At 40.0% G+C, this 20,631-nt stretch overlaps 1 long non-coding RNA gene across 1 annotated transcript; it reads left to right on the forward strand.

The window, feature by feature from the left end:
* Positions 1 to 5,179: 5,179 nt before the first annotated feature.
* On the forward strand, positions 5,180 to 19,288 carry LOC116669535 (uncharacterized). Its single transcript, XR_004326789.1, has 3 exons — positions 5,180 to 5,484; positions 5,616 to 5,788; positions 19,235 to 19,288. It is a non-coding gene; the product is annotated as an uncharacterized LOC116669535 (long non-coding RNA).
* The last annotated feature ends 1,343 nt before the right edge of the window (positions 19,289 to 20,631 follow it).

Here is a 20,631-nt window from a genome sequence, read left to right on the forward strand (position 1 = left end):
TACAACAGATGAAGCCACCGTGTCTTAAAGCTGCTCTAAGCGATGTTGGGTGATGTTACTTCTTGTTGACGTTCAAAGTATTTTCAAACAAATTGAGACTAGCTTGCCCCTCCCTCCTCCTCATCCTGTCCCCTCCCCCAAATCCTTCTTGTCTGTTATTGGCTGGAACACTGTTTGTGTATGCTTCGTTGTGCAGGTGGGCACAGTTTGTTTTTGTTGCTGTTTGTAGACCCTGGGCGGTCTGCAGAGACACGTTTTTTTTTACAGGGGACAGGCAGCTCACGGATAGTGAGGAGATTGTTTTTTATAGTGTGTTCTGGAGACAGGCAGCTAGCTGATAGTGAGGAGATGTTTGCTGTATGTGACAATCGCTTAGAGCACCTTTTTAAGATGCTTGGTGTTTACTGTTAACTCACTTTACATTGTCTTTGGTGTCGCGCTTTTCAAAATTTCCAAATTGTAGTAGTTTATTTTCTGCATTTTCCTGGATAATCAAGTAAACTCACCCTACATCTGTGTAAGTGGAATATCTTTCGGTTTTTGGACTAAAGCTGTGATGCGGCACAAAATATCAGTGACCCTACATGAACCCCCCCCCCCCCCCTCATAGATCTGCCCGAGCCCAAACCACAGCAGCAGTTATTGACCCGAGCCCGCTTAGAAACCTGAAAACACACTGCTTTTTTATCTAATTGTGTAAGTTTAACAGATATCCAGAAGATGGCAGTCACATACAGTGGTACACACACACACACACACACACACACACACACACACACACACACACACACACACACACACACACACACACACACACACACACACACACACACCATTGTCTCATTTTTGTCGGACAATGTCGACTGCAGACTGTAGATGATTTTGGCGATGTTGACCCTCAGAGTTCCAGATCTATAAGGGAATGAAGTTTTATTTTCCGGTCACTTGAATGTAGATTTGCAGTGGGGCTTCCATGCTGTATTACCCCACACTGTGAATTTGTATGTTTTTTTCTCATTTTTGGTTTTAAAAACTCTTGTATGTACCAGCATGTACATTCCATCTGAAGACTGTGACGTTTTGGTTAATTTATTATTTAGGACCTTTAGAAATTCTCAGATTGTTTTTTCCTGAGTCATTCAACTCTCTACCTGAAGTATACATTGGTCCTAATAGAGAATTGCTTTTCCTTAAAATATTTTTAATATTTGGAATCCGTAGAGGAAACTCAAGTGATGCAACCAGATAATAAAATGTTCCGGCCCATCTTTTCCCCCCTCAAATATGCTATCTTGAGGTCTCAGATTAGGGACACTCCCCTTTAATGTGTAAATATAACATGTGAGGTACCCTTTTTTAATGTCAGTGATTTGTGTTTTAGTAATTTGTGCGCGTGCGTGCGTGCGTGCGTGTGTCTTTCAAAGAGTGTGTTTTTACAGATTTGTATTCTGAAGTGAAATGCTGGCCGTGTTCCATTGGAGTCGCTTTTTAAAAACCACGAGCAGACACATCAGTGGATCAATAAACAGGTTTGAACACCTTCACAAATGACTGATCATTTCCAGGTTTAGAGTGTCGTTTTAAAATTATATGTAGTTATAAATAACTAAATAAATAAACGTCATTTTCTGCTGCTGTCTCAAAGTGCTTAACAGCTGTGTTATCAAACCATTAGATTAACAACAAATGGTGGTGTAGACCTCAGACCACTGGAAGGAGGTTCTGGTTGTAGACCTCTCTGAAACACTTCAGTTTGAGCTGTAGTACCAGCTGTTGCAGGGAGACGTTTTATCAACTTACAGGTTTGTGTCGTTTGGTCTTATGCCTGAAGTTCAAATACATTTTTCTACTTTAAAACCTCAAATTAGGGCGCCCCGATAGCTCAGTTGATAGAGATGGTTTGGAGAGTGGTTTTTACTCCTCAACGCAGCAGGCCCGGTGTTCGACTCCGACCTGCGAACCTTTGCTGCGTGTCATTCCCCTTTTCTCTCCCCTTTCATGTCTTCAGCTGTCCTGTAAAAATAAAAGCTGAAAATGCCCAAAAAGAATCATTAATTTTTTTTATTTTTATAAACTCAGTCTCTTTGTCAGATCCGATTTTTGTTCAGTTCAAAAGATGACCTCTGCTTAATAAGTAACTAAAGAAGGAAAAAAATGTGTGTATATGTATGTATGTGTGTGTGTGTGTGTGTGTGTGTGTGTGTGTGTGTGTGTATATATATATATATATTATATATATATATATATATACATACATACATACTAACTTCCAAGGAGAAGCTTTGATTGATTTGCAGTTATATACAGTGCCCAAAATACCCCTTGATTTATTAACACTAAACATCTTGTTACAGGCAAATGTTCATTTATTTTTATTTTTTACAAAATTCTAATTAGTTATAAACAAATCTTGAGTTGAATTTGTTGGTGGTATGAATGGGGGAAAAATGAAACATTCTCAAAAAACTGACCCTGTAGGACCCCTCAAACATGTTTAATTATTAAAAATAATGTTCACATGACGACGCCAAAGCAGTTACTACTATTAATGTACTTTTTTATTTAACATGAACATACTACAGCAGTGAACACAACTCTTCCAAAAGTGTCTTTCTTTAGTGCAGAGGGTGTGGTGCTGAGACAATACACACCTAACTCCTACATCCTGAAAATGGCCCCTCCAGTTTTATGCTCGTCAAAACAGAGCCGTCTTGATCTCAGGATTTAATGAATCTATCAGATCATTCAAATGAAAATTGAATGATCAATTTATATTACAAACCCAGCCCCATATACACGAACCGTTACAACTTGTGAAATCTCATATGCCTTCTCAGTTTTGATATGTTAAGGATTTTTTTTCCTGCAGGTCTTGTCACCTATGTGGGTTCTCACGTGGACCGTTAAGTCACCATTGCGTTTGAAACCTTTCCCACGTGTTTTGCATGTAAACTGACTCTCGTGTGTGTGTGTGTGTGTGTGTGTGTGTGTGTGCACGTGCGCTAATGTGGGTCAACCAGTGACTACTATATCCCAAATCTCTTCCACACGTTTTGCAGGAGTATCGCTGCTCACCTGTGTGGATTCCCATGTGGCCTGTCAAGTTATTATTGTGTCTGAATGCTCTCCCACATGTTTTGATTTAAACCACGTGGGCCAACAAGTTGCTACTACATCCAAAAGCTTTTCCACATATTTTACAAGGATATGGGTTCCGACCTGTGTGGGATTTTGTCTGAACTGTCAATTCAGTACTACGTCTTTGCAGGAGTACGGCTTCTCACCTGTGATGTCTCTGGTTTGGTTCTGGCTCTGCTTTTCTACTTGAACCTGAGTCTACATGCTTGCTTCCTTCGTGATCTTGTCTATCAGCTACTTGAGAGTTTGTCAGAGAAGAGTTGGCTGTCACGTTTTGGTTCTGGTTCATTGTGGTAATACTTTCCTCATGGGCAGGAGTCAACATAAAGGTGTCAGTCTCCTGCTCCTCCTCCTGACTGGTGAAGGAAGAACTCCTGTTCCTCTTTAATCTGTGAAAGCTCCGGGTCCCCTCGGTTCAGACTGGAGTTTCTCTCCTGGATTCAGAGCTGCTGCTGGTCAGCGAGATCCTGCTGCTGTGGGAGCTCTGGAGGAACAGAGAATAAAAAAGTAATATGATACTAATGTGTTCAGGGTATAACATCAACCTTCCCAAGCAATAAAATGGGTGTGCTGCCTGGGAGCAATTTGCAGAGGCAGTAGTAAGTAGTTTGTATTGTCTTCCAGGCAATAAATAAATAAAAAAGAACACTGAATGCATTAAAAGCCCAACATTTTTTCAACAAAAAGAATAAACAATGGGAATTTAAAATAAAGGCACCTCTTTGAAATGATATTGCATTGTTGATCATTGAATCTATAAATCTATTGATGGTTACACCCGCTACTGACGATAATAGTTTAAGTTAGCTGCGGCCACTATGATAGTTATAGGAAAATAGTAAAGTAATTTTTGGATTTATATATATTAAACATGTCCCCACTAACAGAACGTTTAGAGAACATTAGGGAACTTTAGTTTATGGTTCTCTAAAGGTTAGTTTGAACCAAACCAAAAACTAACGTTTAGGCAACGTTCCCTCCTGGGTATAACGTTCCCTAAATGTTAAGAGAACCAACCAACGGTAACGTTCTCCTGCGGTTACGCCGTACCTTCAAACAACAATCCCATTTGGTTGTTTTTGGTTGTTCTGAGTTTTTGAAGTAGCATAAAGGTTTGCAGTCACTTGATTTAGATTCACTCAAAAATGATTGGACTTATACAATCTAAGTAAGATAAACAACATAGCAAGAGAATCTATTTATTTTAAGGCTGATATCAATTTAGCTTAAAGCAATACTTTTGTCCCTCCAGAGTGATAGAGAAAGACGCTCTCTATGGCTCTGGTTGCATCCACAGCTCAGCGCCGCCCAAGACGATTCTCATTGGTTTAAAGAAATGCAAAACAACCCAGAGCCTTTATTTTTTTCTTCTTTATCCTAGATTATCCTGACTAGATTGCTCCTAAATCTGAACTGAAAATGTAACTAAGACCTAACTATTAATTGATGCACTCCTAAATCAATTCAGCTGTTGGAGGTGTTCACCTTCCTGCTAAACCAATCAGAATTGTTACACAATGGCAAGGGCCAATCAGAGTCACAACCCTGCTTTAAATAATTGTTTCTCGCTTTGCCATTCAGCTGTCATTGCAGGCAGAGAGTGCGACCTTCCACCTCCCCTTCCACCTCCATCTACTCCAGCTGACTGGTCCGGCGCCTCCTTTGGTCTGGTCTTCCGGCTCTAGATTGTGGGTGTCTAGATTCCATCGGGGGGGGGTCTGATGGTTCTCTACCCCTATATATAGCCTAGATATAAACAAAAGATTTGTATAGCGATGGAGTCTAATCGCCAAAGACTTTGTACATTTTATTTGAGCTGTACAATAAATCTTATTTGCATATATGCAATGTCTCTCCTGATTGAATTGTAATTGTTACCTATTTATGCATTATAACTTTTATTGCATTTTGACTGGTTATTGTGACAGTTACATAACAGAGAATCTTAGTACAGAATCTTCCGTTGTACATCCTTGAATGGAACGTTTGGCACGCATAACAACAGTAACTAAGGGGCGGGGCTCAGTGAAGGGTGGTCAGGTGGTCATTCAATCTCTCGCGCAGTGGCGTTGAGACGAACACTAGCTTAAAGCTAGCTTAGCTGCTTAATGGAGCACAAGTTCAGATTGAAAAAAAAACTTGTACTAAGGTTCTGACAAAAATGATGTCAAGAGGAAAAGGAGAGGAGTTCAAATTCTACCGTCACTCTCTTTTAAATATATTTATGCTCCCGCGCTTTTGTGACGAAGTAACGTTAACTAACGTGAACAAACATGGCTGCCAATTAACATTAGCCCGGCCGTAGCTCCTACTATCAGCACCGCCAACTGTGGAGAGCGCAGTACGGTAATGTGCATCGCGTTTTTGTGAACTTATTACAGAATAACGACTTTTATCACTTGTTGAATGATTGGACTTCTGTCACAGTGACTACTACTAACAATACTGAATGTTTTCCTCCGAGGGGTTTTTAACAGGCAGCATCGATAACGGCGGAGCGGCGCAGTTCCCGGATGTTGACCTTTCTGCCCTTTCTCCAAAGTTGACTCCACTTTTGCGGAGCGGTAATGAAGGCTCTGCTAAACACTGGCATCATAGTGGCTGAAACCACCCTGAACCATTGGACTATAGCGTCGTGCAGTTATCAAAGGTAAGCAATAAAGATCATTTTGGGGGGAAATACGCAGAAGTAGCTTTTGGTAGGTCTAAGTATTTATTAATCTCAAAAACCAAAAACATTATTTGTTTTTTTGCCATAGAAATACAACTTCTGGCTCCTAAATATGACAATTTTCTGCTTTGTTTTCATATTGTAAATTTAATGCTTTTGTATTTTCAACTGTTTATATTTCTGGTGTTTTTTTATTCACAATTTTATAGACCTAACTGTACTTTTGTTTCAGTGTATTGGCCAATTAATAGATACATTGATTATGAAAATAATAGTTAGTTACAGGCAGACCTTGTAGTGAAAACGTTGGATGTAATGATGATGTGCGCCTGCCAGATGTGTCCTTTTCTTTTTCGGGTGCGCTGCCAGGCTGTTATATTGTTGTCAGGGCTGGATGTAGTGATCAGGGGCCCTTGGAGAAAACCATGCATGGGGCCCCTCTCCTGCTTTATTCTCATCCTTTTCCTGAACTGAGAATGCTATAGATGTAGTTGTTTACCTTTTACCCTCTGATTCCCTGTCACGGTTGCCTCGTCCCCTGCTCTTGAGTGCAATTTTCTTATTCCGGTATTATTTATTTTTATTAACTGTTGTCATGAGGGTCAGAGGGAAAGGAGAGTCCTGGTGCCATCATCTTTTAACATTAGAGTGTTAGTGCTGTTAGTGGTTTCACTGGGTACCAAAAAAAAGATGCATAATTCAGTATGTATTAGGCTATATTTAAACATCGGTTATTATATTATATATTCTGCTCTGATTGGCCAGCTTCTTTCCTGGAATCTCCGCCGCGCTCCAGTTTTGTTTCACTATTTCATGTGTCAAACTCAAGGCCCCAGGGGAAAATCTGGCCACTTGCAAATTTTGAGCTGGTCCGCATTATATTTAGGTTCACAGCAAATTTTGGCCCTTCTACTCGTGCACCACACCAAAAAACTCAGGAAACTGTTTTTCGTTATGCAACGCTGCAGTGCAGAATTTGTCAGATTGGCCGACTTTGTGACTCTGACTTCCTTACGGAAGCAGAGAGTTTTTTAATATTCAGGTTGTTGTGGGTCGGCTGGGTGGTAGCTGCTTTTAAAAATGTAATGTTTGTTTTTCATGACTTGCTAAATTCTACGATGACTAAGAAACCTTTTTTCTGACTTTTTCAGGGTTTTATGTTCACCGAACTGTATGGGAGGAAGCAATATGAGACATGCAATAATAAAAAATTAATTTACTTTTTTTGTTAAATAAAACCTTGTCAATAAAGGAACACATGTGTGGCCCTTATTGTGGTCATCATTTCCAGTGTGGCCCTTAGGGAAATTGAGTTTGACACCCCTGCACTAAGCTGGAGCTACTGCAACGGAGTGTATATATCAAATACTACACAACCCAACATGTCCCAGCAGTAAAGTGACTGGAATTTGGGGAGAAATTCCCAGCATTGGCCACCAAGATTACAGCTATATTGTGTTAGCATTCAGCTACTTAATATTTAGCATTATGCAAACGTTAGATTGTAGTGGAACGAAGCTGCACTTTCTACTGTCAAAAATCACAGATAAAGGCTTCTGAACCCAGTGACCCAATCAGACGTGTTTCAGCAGTAATGCGACCCAGAATCAGGCAGAATTTAACAATATTGGCAGCCCAGATAACACTGTTTACTGCATGGAGCTACTATAGTTAGCAGTGGACGCTAATAGACTGTTTCAGGAGTAGTGTGACCCAGAATTGGGGAGGATTTAACAACACTGGCAGCGAAGATGAGATTTTACTGCCGTTAACATGTAGTTACATGGCACAATGTTAACATTGCAGTGGCCTAAAAGAAACACTTCAGTCCTGCCTACCTGGAGCAGATGACCGATAATAGAAGGCCAGCTTAGAGTTGCGTAACACTAAGCCGAGAGTAGAAAAAACTGTTGAAATCAGAGAATCAGAAAAGTTGGAAATATCAATGTTTTATCTCACGGGGAATCGTTTAAAATATATTTATCTCATTATTTGAAGTTTTGGCCACGTTTAACAGGAAAATCCAACATTATAGATATGACAGGAAATACTGAAAGCCTAATATGTCCACTTTAACAAAGTGTTTTTTTTACACTTTATAGTCTAATTGAGTTACCAGTTTATCAAATAAATAGGATATTTCTCATGAACTGGAAACGGGGTAAATCAAACTGTCTAATTAATTGGTTGAAGGGCTTGTTTGTTGGACTGTGAAAATGTATTTGACCCTGGGATTTTAGTTGTTAGTTGAAACACAGTCAGTCACTGTTTTGGTTCCCTACATTTGTAATATTTAGGGTTTGCGATAAGTTTCAAAAAATCAAAGGAAATTCTAATGTCTTTATGATGATTTTCATTGAAAAAGATTTTTTGAAAAAGATTTAAAGTGCGTGGATCTGTACCAAACAAAGATGCTTTCTTTAGTCTGTAGGATACAATATGTAGACTGGGATGTCTCTGTTATCTCCCCCCCTGTGATTTGGATATTGCACTCGTCCATATTGCGATTTTGATAAAATTACAATAAACAAGTAATAATACATGAACATTTTTCAGTTTTGTTGAATTGAAAAATTAACGAGTTGTCCTTGTCATATTCTGCTACACTTTAGTTGATGTTATGTTGTTTGAGTTGAGTAACATTGTTGTGATTGGATGTTGTAGTTTTGGTTTCCTTAATTATTGCTTGTAAAAAATCAACAAATTAATCAACAATGGAAAAAATCTGTAGATACAGGCCTAATAATTTACCGTATACATATATAAGTGTATTAGTGGTACGTTTTGATAATCACAAGCATGAATTATTAATTTGCACCCTTTTGAGTGCATGAATTCATATAAAAGAAAATTGGTTATCACGCCTTGTCAATCTGAGCAGAACTGGTCGTTCCAATGCACCACCTGTAATCAAACTGTAGGTGTCGCCCTGTCATTGGATGTAACAGCAGTGTTTGTCTCACCTTCTACTGAACTGACCAACAGCCAAAGTGTGTGTGTGTGTGTGTGTGTGTGTGTGTGTGTGTGTGTGTGTGTGTGTGTGGTGTGTGTGTGTGTGTGTGTGTGTGTGTGTGTGTGTGTGTGTGTGTGTGTGTGTGTGTGTGTGTGTGTGTGTGTGTCGTGTGTGTGTGTGTGTGGTGTTCGTGTTCGTGTGTGTGTTCGTGTTCCAGTGAATTGAATAACATTTATCCATCTTTAAAGTATGTATTTTGTCTGAATTTGTCAGCTTGGGTTTGTATAAGCACAAATACAACATGGGTGTGTTTATTTGTTGAATAATTCACAACTGGGTGTTTATGGAAGACTCTGTGGCTACAGAGCTCCAATAACACAAGACAAATATTGTGACACAAACGCACACACTCTTTATCAGCCTTTTCAGGGTTGACAGTTTATTTGGACAATGTGGACGGTGGAAATTGGATGTAGAGAGACAAAATGTGGATGGGCACACTCATTTGTTACCTATTGAGAGCCTTCAGTGGCTTCATATGTCCCATATCTTCTTCTTTTTCATCATCCCTGTGAGGACAGTGTGTGACAGTGTTGTGGATGGTGGGTGGTTGGTGATGGAGCTGAGAGAAACAGTCTCCTCTAATCTGGAGAAAATGAAACAGACGTTTGAATGGAAATATTGATTCTTTCTCCCATTTCAATCGGTGTGTATGTGTGTCTGTGCGTTTGGTTACGTGTGTGTGTGTGTGTGTGTGTGTGTGTGTGTGAGTCAAGCTCACCTTTGTTTGTCTCTCTCACGCTCTCTGAAATGATTTTCTGTCCCATGAAACAAGTACACAATATGTAGTAAATCATGAATACACACACAACTTTACAGAAACGGCATTACGATACAGCATACACTTTAGTTTTGTCATAACATTCAACAGGTTGAGCCGTATTTTGTGCAGCATAATAACAGAAAAGTAGCCATTACACACAAATAATCAGCACTGAATAAATGGATTAACATCATAATAAGAACTGTCGGCTGAAGGTCTGCACAATCCTCAACGTTTGTAATTTTATTTACAGAAAATGGCTCTACGTTTTTTATCTGCATCTAAATATACACAGTGGCAGTCTTGCAAATGCCTAAAATCTTGGGGCTGTAAGGACAAAGACAGATTAAGTCATGGTTCTTTAATAAATTCTAGATATTATAACCAATAATGTAATTCTATTAATACATTTTATACATCATGCAGGACCTGCACGAATGCTGTTCTGTTCATGTAATGTCTAGAGTTATTACAATTTCTTTTTAACCAATTATAAGAAAATTGGATATTAAAAGATGATATCATTCAACTCAGGTTCTATGAAAATTGGAGTTACTTTCAGACCTGATGCAAAAGCTGCTCAGCAAAAAAGACCAAATCACGCAATTTGTTAAAGTCAGAAATTAGGGCTGTAGCTCTGATCGGTTAATTGGATAAGAAATTTGTTTTATTAAAGACATATTAGAGATTTTTCATACATTATTTAATATATTGTTTGTCAAAATTTTACCCATTTATTGCATCCAAGTGCAAGACCCAGCATCTAACCTGTTTAACCTCAGTCGGGACGTGTAGTTATGACGTAAACAGACAAAAAATTATTTTTAAATTTCTCATTCCAAACTTTAGAAACTTGTTTCTACACAGGTGGTTAGGGTTGGGCATCGTTTTGATTTGAGCAATTCGGATTTCTTTGGATTCTGGTTCTTATCAAATCTTGATTCTGATTCTGTGAGGGGTGGATTTGAAACAGGTCACACGCTTTTTTTGCAGATAAATGGAACATTTTGTTTTGAATCAATGGTGATTTACAGTTTTACCGGGCTTTTTTATTATTATTTTTTAAGATTATTTTTTGGGGCATTTTTAGGCCTTTATTTCCACAAGACAGATGAAAACATGAAAGGGGGGAGCGAGAGATAGAGGGAGAGGGTAATGACATGCAGCAAAGGGCCGCGGCCACTGCCTTGAGGAGTGAACTTCTACATATGTGCACCTGCTCCACCAACTGAGCCAATCCGGCCCCTTCCTGGCCTTTTTTAACATAAAATAAAGCCACAAAACACAACAACCCCCTGGAAGTACGGTGGCCGCCATGGAAACCAAAGCTTGCACATGTTAAACATTGACCAACATTCAAAACCAAATTTTTGATTTCACAATTCCGCTTAAAAAGCGATTCTATTGTAATTTGTAATTTTTGTTTAAACTAGTCTAAGGTGGAACCGGCTCTCGATGCTTGATCTTGCCGGTGGTAGCCGCTTCCTTACAATGATTATAATGTAATAATGGACAGATGTCAGAGTGAGAGAGCTGCCCATAGAAAGGCCCCCCGAGCAGGTGGGGGGGGTTTGGTGCCTTGCTCAAGTGCACACTGGCAGTGCCCAGGAGGTGAACTTGCACCTCTCCAGCTACCAGTCCACCACCACACTGTGGTCCGTATGGAGACTTGAACCCGCTACTGGCACCCCAACTCTCTTACAAAGGGTCTTTAGTAAGCAATGTCTTGGATGGTGACGTACCGAAAACTACTTCAGTGTTATTTACATCAACACTTTCAAGCTGTAGCAGCAAAATGTCATCGTACTCACCGGCTTCTTCTGATGTGACCTGAACAGGGAAAGGGGGGGGGGGGGTGATAGAAATTACAAGAGAGTGAGGAAACCTTTTGAGAGTGAGAGAAGGAAGTAAAACGAAGAACGAGAAGTGTGTGTTCAGGGAAAATAAATATACGATTTCTAACCTTTGGTGACCTGGAAAAACCAACACCCTCATGTCTTTAGCTGTGGAGGCTCAAGTCTTTCTGTTTCTGTCTCTGCTCCTGCGTTAACTGTAATCCATTTTCTTCTATTTTATTTGGTAGTGGCGTGTTGTGTTCCCATGTCACGCAGGTTAAACAACAGACAATCTGCACTGCTGTTTGTCCAAAACCTCGCCGCGAACCTTGAGTTGACCTCAAACACTCCATTACTCTGAGAGAGAGAAAGAGATGGAGAGAAAAGCGAAATGGCAACAAGGAAGGCAGAGAAACAGGCAAATAGAAAGACAAAATGAAACTAATATCCATCAGTTAAGTCTTCTTTTTTTTTTTTCTCCGGCTTGGACGGCCTCGGCGCTCCAATTCATCTTCGTTCTCCTCACAGCGGTGTATTCAGGGAAGGTCAAAACCTGGAAAATAGGCTACACACCAGGCATTTTGTCACAAGACACCCTTCACCTGCCTCGCAACACCAAGGAGCCGCACACAACTGGGACACCGCGGAAGCCAAAAATACACCAGGTGGAGCGGAGCAGCAACACTGCATGCATTTACACCCCATTCGTTCTGCATTCACGGGGCATTTGTTGTCCTTTTGGAAGAGGCAAAAGACCGGGACGGGTTGACATTTTGTTGCTTTTTAAATTTGGAGAATCCTAATGAATTCTATCAATTACAGCAGCCGATTAACTCCCATTTTGACTGAGAGAAAGTTGATCTGAACACTTCCAGGACAGGCCGTTTCATCACCATCCAATTTAGCCAATTAGCAAGAGCCACTACTGAGATTGTTATGGGGGGAAACTGTTAGCTGTGTTTTAAAGGGGCAGTGATAATCAATCTCTTGACTTCACATAGTGTTGGGTAGTTTGAATCGATTGTTTATTCCGGAAAGTCAGTATCTCCTAAATGAATGTAAGGCAGGGGTGAATAGGAGGGATTATACAGTACTGTCCTCTACTCTGTACTATATCTGTTCTCTCTGCAATAACTTAAGCTGATCCACTGACCAAAACAAAGCTGAATATGTCTCCATCTTGGCATAACACTTGGCATTTCCTATCATTTCTTTTTCCCATATCTGTTTTTGTAAAATAGATCTTCAAAGCAGAAGAGATTTAAAAACACAAATGGAGGAGCTTCAGGTGGAAAGCAGACATGTGGCTTCTCCTGAGCAGAATTTGGCTCATAACAGAAAAATAAAATCGCTCATGACGATGTCGATGGAAGCAGTAACGGGAGCGTCGGGTCAAATTTCCAGACGCACCCTGAGCCTTGAGCCCAGTGGGGATGATGCAGCAACGACACTAATGACAGGCTACATGGCATTTGGAGCAGGAAGGTGTGACATGCAAGCCTTCACACTTACTGTCTCACACACATTTACATACCCAGAAACACACTCGCACACTCCTCAGGGCCTGCCATTAATAACAGCTGACCTTTGCACGTTTAAGCTGTGAAATGATAGTAAAGCAGACCTGAGGATGGCATATAACACTTTCCTTGATGTCTCATCGGTTCATCCCTCCATCATTGCTCTCTCTCTCTCTCTCTGTTTGAATCATCCATCTTTCCTTCCCTGTGGAGACACGATGGGTGTCTGTTTCTATTTTTGCATCATTATTAAAGCTCTTTCCTTTGTACAACAGAAGAAGCCAAGTAAAAGTTATTAATGTTGAAACAATTAGTTGATCAATTAATAAGTCGATCAGCAGAACAATCTACACATTTCATTATTAAGTGTGCAAAAATTCCCAGGTTGCAGTTTCTTCTACTTCAGCCTGTGCTCATGATGGAAGTCACTTGATAAAATCATCCGTATATAATTAGACAATGTGCAAGAAGTTTTTTGTCCAAAGTCGACCAGCTCTTAACTTTGTCCCTTTCAATTAAATCCAAAGTGTTTTTTTTTTTTTCCACTGGCATGAATGTTAAAAGGACGCAGCTCAGCCAGACTCAGTTTACTTTTCTCTTTCTTCCTCAGTTAAAGTGAAAGCTTTATTTTGGACAAAGGACTAAATAGAACATAACAAATTGCCAAATTAGTTCCTCTCAGTTCAGTTTGAGCCGTTTCTCTCACTTCCTTTTCCTTCCAGGGAGGTCGATGGACAGAGACATTTTTTTTTTCTGTCATCACTCTCTCCTTCTCCCTCCATCTGCTTTTCAGATCGTTGCGGTCAGACAAACCAAACTTAAAACTGTAAGAGACGACCAGCTGCTATCTTTGTAAAGGGCAACATGGAATCCAAGGCAGCCCAGCTAAAAACAACACACACACACACACACACACACACACACACACACACACACACACAAACACACACGGAGTCCCTATGGATTCACCCGCCCTCACTCCATTTTTAAGTTATTTTAATTCCTCCATCAATCCTTTGCCTTTTTCTTTCTCACGTTCTCTCTCTCCACCTCTCACTACCCCCCTCCCCCTCTTATCTCTCTCTCGTCAAGTGTTCATCCTGCCAAGCTCCTCTAGGTCTGTTTGGAAAAAAACAAAAAACTGTTTCTAATTTGGTATCAATCTGAAGAGTCTCATTTTGTCGTGTGTGTGTGTGTGTGTGTGTGTGTGTGTGTGTGTGTGTGTGTGTGTGTGTGTGTGTGTGTGTGTGTGTGTGTGTGTGTGTGTGTGTGTTTTTATTCCCATGACACACACACATTCCCACCCCCAGCATCTCAACAGACAGAAATAGTTGTTCTGACATTTTGGTCCACATTGACATCAGTGTCAGTGCTTATCTGACTCTTTCTGAAATGGTCAGTGTCATTATATTTTGGTGCCATGATTATTAATGATTTATCACCAAATGTGTTAAATTGCACATGGAACATTTTAAGTTGACAAACTGTCTTGATTATACACTTTAAGCTGCATTGACACTAGAGCTGCAACTAACGACTATTTCACTGTCAATTAGTCTGTCAGTTATTTTCTCGATTGATCGAAAACGTCAAAAAAGGTCGATCGGTGTTTCCCAAAACCCAAGATGACGTCTTCAAACGTCTTGTTTTGTCCACAACTCAAAGATATTGCGTTTACTGTCACAGAGGAGAGAAGAAACTAGAACATATTCACATTTAAGAAGCTGGAGTCAGACATTCTTTATATAATTTATTTCATTTAATTTTGAATAAATTAAAAATGAACGATTAATCGATTTATTAAAAATAGTTGGCAATTCAATTATTGTTGACAACTAATGGGTTATTCTTTGCAGCTTTAGCTCAAACTTGAACTCCTTGGCACTCTTTGGATTAACAGACTAGTGGCAGTCGCTACGTGAGTTCTCTTCAGGCTACTCAAAGATCCATTGGCATTTAAGTGATACTAACTGTCTATGGCACCATTTTTTTTAATTTTATTTTTTATGTTGAGGATTTAAAATTGGTGCCTAAACCATCATTTTCAAATGAAGTGCTGAATATTTTCTAGATTAATCTCTTGGTCTATAAAATATCAGACAGCAGTGAAACAGTCTCCTCCAGAAGTTAAGTGTTGTTTTTTACCACTAATGGGCAAAAGAAGCATCTGAACAAGCTGTTTTAATTACACGGCCATTTTGGCCAAGTTGTAATGTTAAAAACGACTAGAGCCCGACCGATGAAGGATTTTTAAGGATCGGAAAAATCCGAAATGCCGATACATATACAAAACATAGACAAATTTCCCTAACATTAGTTATTTGTAGTTATTTATGAGTTCTCACTAAAATATGTTTTATTGTCACTACCGAACATCAAAATATATTAAAGTTCTGGTCAAAATGTATAAAAATGCAACGCCAACGCTCATAACATGGTTGACAGTCTTTTTATTTTTTAAATATTCATTTATCAGAATCCTTTATTTGTCGTTAAAAATGATTCTGATAAATGAATATTTAACAATTTTAAAGTAAGCTTAAAGTTTGTCCACCAGAGGGCACTCTACATCGTCCCCGTTGGCAACACTGATTTTTTTTATTTTTTATTTTTTTTAATATGTTTTTGTTGTAAAGACTTCATCCATCCATCCATCTTCATCCGCTTATCCGGTACCGGGTCTCGGGGGCAGCAGCTCCAGCAGGGGACCCCAAACTTCCCTTTCCCGAGCCACATCAACCAGCTCCGACTGGGGGGTCCCGAGGCGTTCCCAGGCCAGGTTGGAGATATAATCCCTCCACCTAGTCCTGGGTCTTCCCCGAGGCCTCCTCCAGGCTGGACTTCATAGTTTTTTTTTTTTTAAATCGTCCATTATAAATGGCGATACCAATAGATCGGTAAAATTCCTAAATGAATATTTAACAATTTTAAAGTAAGCTTAAAGTTTGTCCACCAGAGGGCACGCTACATCGTCCCCGTTGGCAACACTGATTTTTTTTTTTTTTTAATATGTTTTTGTTCATAGTTTCAGTTTTTTTTTTTTTTAAATCGTCCATTATAAATGCCGATACCAATAGATCGGTGAAATGCCTAATATCGCCCCGCCGCCATATAGGTCGGGCTCTAATAACAACATATCTTTTACATGCAGCAGACAGAGCAGTATCATCAGTAGTTTGGGGTTGTGTTATCACAAACTCCTCAGAACAAATACCTGGCTCTTTAGCTGCGTAGTATTCACTTGCTCATTAGTTACTTGGTGGGTACGTGAGGAGGACAGTGGGACTCACATTTCCCAGCTCTGACTGGGATTTGAACCGCAGCCCTCAGGGTCATATCCTCCTCGACTCCTCATGTTCTCTGCTGCTGCTGCTGTCCATTTGTCCTCCATGGAGATAAACTGTTGTTTACACTGCAGGCCACATAGGAAGTCATCCGCGGCAAGAGGAATTGTGTGTGTGTGTGTGTGTGTGTGTGTGTGTGTGTGTGTGTGTGTGTGTGGTGTGTGTGTGTGTGTTTCTTCAATTGGTCCTCACAAGAATAGAAAATTTGCAGATATTGCTAGTTTTTAATTTTCCAAGAATATAGTTGTAAAGAATGAATGACCTAATGAAAAGCACCTTTATATTGTTTAAATGTTGTGAATATTTATTTTTGTTGTTTTTTGCACACATGCAAAAGTGTGTGTGTGTGTGGGGGGGGGTGTTTTGCATCACCACCCACCATCCATCAAGTCAAATGGGTGGAAGACAGGAAGAACAAAAACAAATGCCTCGCTCCGGCAATAATAAACGTCTGATGCCGACCAATGACAAGTGTTTATTGTGTGTGTGTGAGAAAGAGATGAAAGTATTTTATTTGTTTTTGTCTGTGTGTATATGTTTGTAAGTGTGTGTGTAAAATTGAAAAAGAAAGGAGGACAAAGCAAATAAGTGTGTGCGAGATGAGTGAGATGGAGAAAGGAGAATTGGGTGGTGTTTATTGCTTTATCATATCAGTAGATGCACACACACACACACACACACACACACACACACACACACACACACACACACACGCACACACTTATTATACTGCTCAGTAGGCATGCAAAGTAAATAATTCCAAGATGACCAACTCAACTACTCAATCCCAGTTAGGCTCATGATAAACTTGCTCTATTTACCAGCTCTAGCAGAAGGAATAAAAAGTGGATTTAAGTAATCACTCCTTTTAATAATGCTAAACTCATGTTAAGATCCCTGCTTAAAGGTTGCAATATTTAATACTGACAGCTAGTGTTTAAAACAGTTACTGCAGTACAAATTCAAAATACTGTAGAGTCATCTCCCCGCCCCCTCCTCTCCAGACTCAAAGTTCACGGAGGTTGCCAGACTGAGACCGCAGCATCCACCACAGTGTTGCTAGGCGCTCGTCTCACGTAGCCAGACGTTACTCCACGGAGCAGCGGAGTAGCTAACGTTAGATGCTAGCTATGTTGACAGTCCTAACAGCCCGTGCTCATGCGGAGCCCCTGACCCAACTGACAGACACTTTTTTGGCTTAGAAATAGCTATGGTAGGAACCGCTAAAAGTAACACTACCTCTGCACCCGACTGAACACACTTTATTGGCTTAGAATTACGACAACAATCGCTCCCGAGTTACAGCCTCCCTCTCCTGGCTTAGAATAAGACACTACGGTCGGCTGTGGCCGCTGAACAGGCTACAGGTAAACTACCCGGGCCCGCTTGCCTGGTCCTCAGGTAACGTTAGCAGTTAGGTTGCTTCCTTAATATCTGACGACTCATTGATGATAATCATTTTTGATTTAATACAGTAAATAAATTACTTATTGGACCTTTTAAATGTACATTTGCAAATATTTTCTTAATTAAACTTAATGCAACCTGGATTATTTGTTATAATATATTCAGTACACTATATAATATTTCAAATTATACTGAATGACTGCAAACTGTTCATTGATAGACTTGTTTTTTAATTGAGGACTTTTTTTTCTGAAGTGATGAGATTTTGGGGAATGTTAAGACACTTTTTGAAAGTGAAGACTTCAACTTAGGTTAGGACATTTTGTAAAGTGCGGACAATCTTTCAATTTTGAAAAACTTGAGGGCCTTTTGGAAGGTATAGAAATATTATATAAGTGAGGATATTTGGAAAGTGAGGGCATTTATTTATAAATTGAGGATATTTGCGAACAAGTAAAAGTGAAAACCTTTTGGAAAGCGATGAATTGGGTTAATGCATGCATAGTATCAATGAGGGTCCTCACAAGTATTGTGTGTGTGTGTGTGTGTGTGTGTGTGTGTGTTTATTGGGGGGTAGTGATGACCTCCTCCAGCTGTCTTTGGATAATGAGAAGCTGTCAGCAGCAAAAGGACTCTCTCTCGCACACACCACACACACACACACACACACACACACACACACACACACACACACACACACACACACACACACACACACACACACACACACACACACAGACTATCTTGCTCACTCGGTCCCACATTAGTTATTTCATGTACTTTAGTGAAGAGAGAGAGAGAGGTTGTGTAAAGGTGAAATGTTTCTACTCCAGTTGCAATGTCAAGTAAAAATCTAGGGATGAAACTATCTGTGTAGACTGTTTGTCGTCTTTTAACATGTTTATGAGGACTCAAACCTCCAGCGTGTGGTCCAGTTTGTCAGAAGCAGGCTGTGTGTCGGTACTGTATGATCTGGTTTACATGACCAGATTACCAGATAAGGTCGAGCAGGGAGCAGGATTGTGAAGGCAGAAGTTAGATTATTAGATTGTGCGGGAGTGGTTGCTTTGAGAGGTTTCTAACTACCAACACTGAGGTGTTTTGTAGTCATTGTACCAGAACACAAACCATTGTAATTGTCAGGATGTGTTTCAATCAACAGTAATGTCTCTTTCAAAGTTCGGATCCGTGTGATAATATGGTTATTCAGGGCTGGAGTGTTTCCTTATTGCTAAATCCGACAACAAAGTACATTAGATAAGGTCGTTATCCACTGCAGACATTATACATGGCAAGCAGCGGCGTCTGTGGTGGGAGGTTAATCCGAGTGATGTGGTACCTGTAATGCTTTGATTGTTGCCATGTGATGTGGGATAATACTGATTCACTATTCAAATGCTTTGTTCGTTTGTCGTCATTTTATTTTATTTTAATTATTATACATGCATAACCCCAAAAATCCAGTATAGCCCATGAAATAAGGAACAGTAATCCCACATTATTAATTTATGCATCGACAATAATTATAATCTGTTATTCTGAGATGGAGCGCTGGTGCGGCGCTGTCCCGGGCACTGAAATCGACAGACAGACAGACAGACAGACAGACAGACAGACAGACAGACAGACAGACAGACAGACAGACAGACAGACAGACATGTCACGGCCTGTCTGGCTTGAGCTAAGTCGTGTGCGTTAACGGCACTGAAAATGAATGTTGCAACTATTGGCATGCAAGATGTTGATAAAGGTTAAGAATACTAGCCACCGAAGCCCGAAAGGGATGTTCGGTCAACTCCCAAAATTTAAGCTTGTTTAAGTTACTCTGCAGAATGCAGCATGCACTTGCTGATGTGGTGTAAACCTTGTAGTTCAGGATTATATATATATATATTTGATGTACACAATTTTTTTTAATATATTCTTTATTTCTAATTGCTGTTCAGTCTCTTCTCGTCATGAAAACACCGGTTTATCGTCATTGTGTACATGTTTGCAGACACACACACACACACACACACACACACACACACACACACACACATACACACACACACCAGCAGGTTGGACCCCAGGGCTCAGTTTGGGAGGAAACTCACTTTCTAATTTTCCTCATAAAGACTCTAATGAAGACTAATGACGTGTGTGTGTGTGTGTGTGTGTGTGTGTGTGTGTGTGTGTGTGTGTGTGTGTGTGTGTGTGTGTGTGTGTGTGTGTGTGTGTGTGTGTGTGTGTGTTACAAGCCTGGCTGTTCTGTCTGGGAATGTCTCTGTTCTCTCGCTCCTTCATCTTTCTATCATTTCATTTAGCCCCTTTTACAATTTTTCCATCCCTTTTTTGTTCCCTCTCTTTTTATTTTCTCTGTCAGTCCTTTCATGTTTGTTTTTGTGTTTTCATCCTTCTATTCTCTGTTTCTACATCATCATGTCTTTTTGTCGTTTTAGACCTCTTCCATTCTTCTGTACTTTGTCCTATACTGCATCTCTTTCTGTTTTTACATATTTTTAGTTTCCGCCTTCCTCTCTACACCTACGACCATAATTAATACTGATCTAATATGATAATTATATTAGTTGTAATGGAAATAATGACAGCTAATTAGACTGCTCATTTTAAAGGACTGTAGCAGGGTGGCCGCGGGTCCTTAAAAAGTCTTAAAAAGTCTTAAATCACGTTTCCTAAAATTAAGGCCTTAAAAAGCATTAAATTGTCTTAAATTCAATCGGGTAGGTCTTAAATATGTTTGTGTCATGTCACGGCGAAAATGCAGGCAATCTGTTGTTGAATATTTTTTCCCGTTAGGCTTTGCGCTGCGTTGTCGCGGTAACATAAGCCTATTTGTACAGGTCCTATCCCCTGACCAATCGGCTATCCTAACCTTAACCACTCCAACCAATCAATCTGCTTCGTGGGCGGGTGTTGGCGTGGCCGTAGTCAGTG

Source organism: Etheostoma spectabile, chromosome 19 (assembly GCF_008692095.1).
Source record: "Etheostoma spectabile isolate EspeVRDwgs_2016 chromosome 19, UIUC_Espe_1.0, whole genome shotgun sequence".
In the NCBI taxonomy this organism is placed as follows: domain Eukaryota; kingdom Metazoa; phylum Chordata; class Actinopteri; order Perciformes; family Percidae; genus Etheostoma; species Etheostoma spectabile.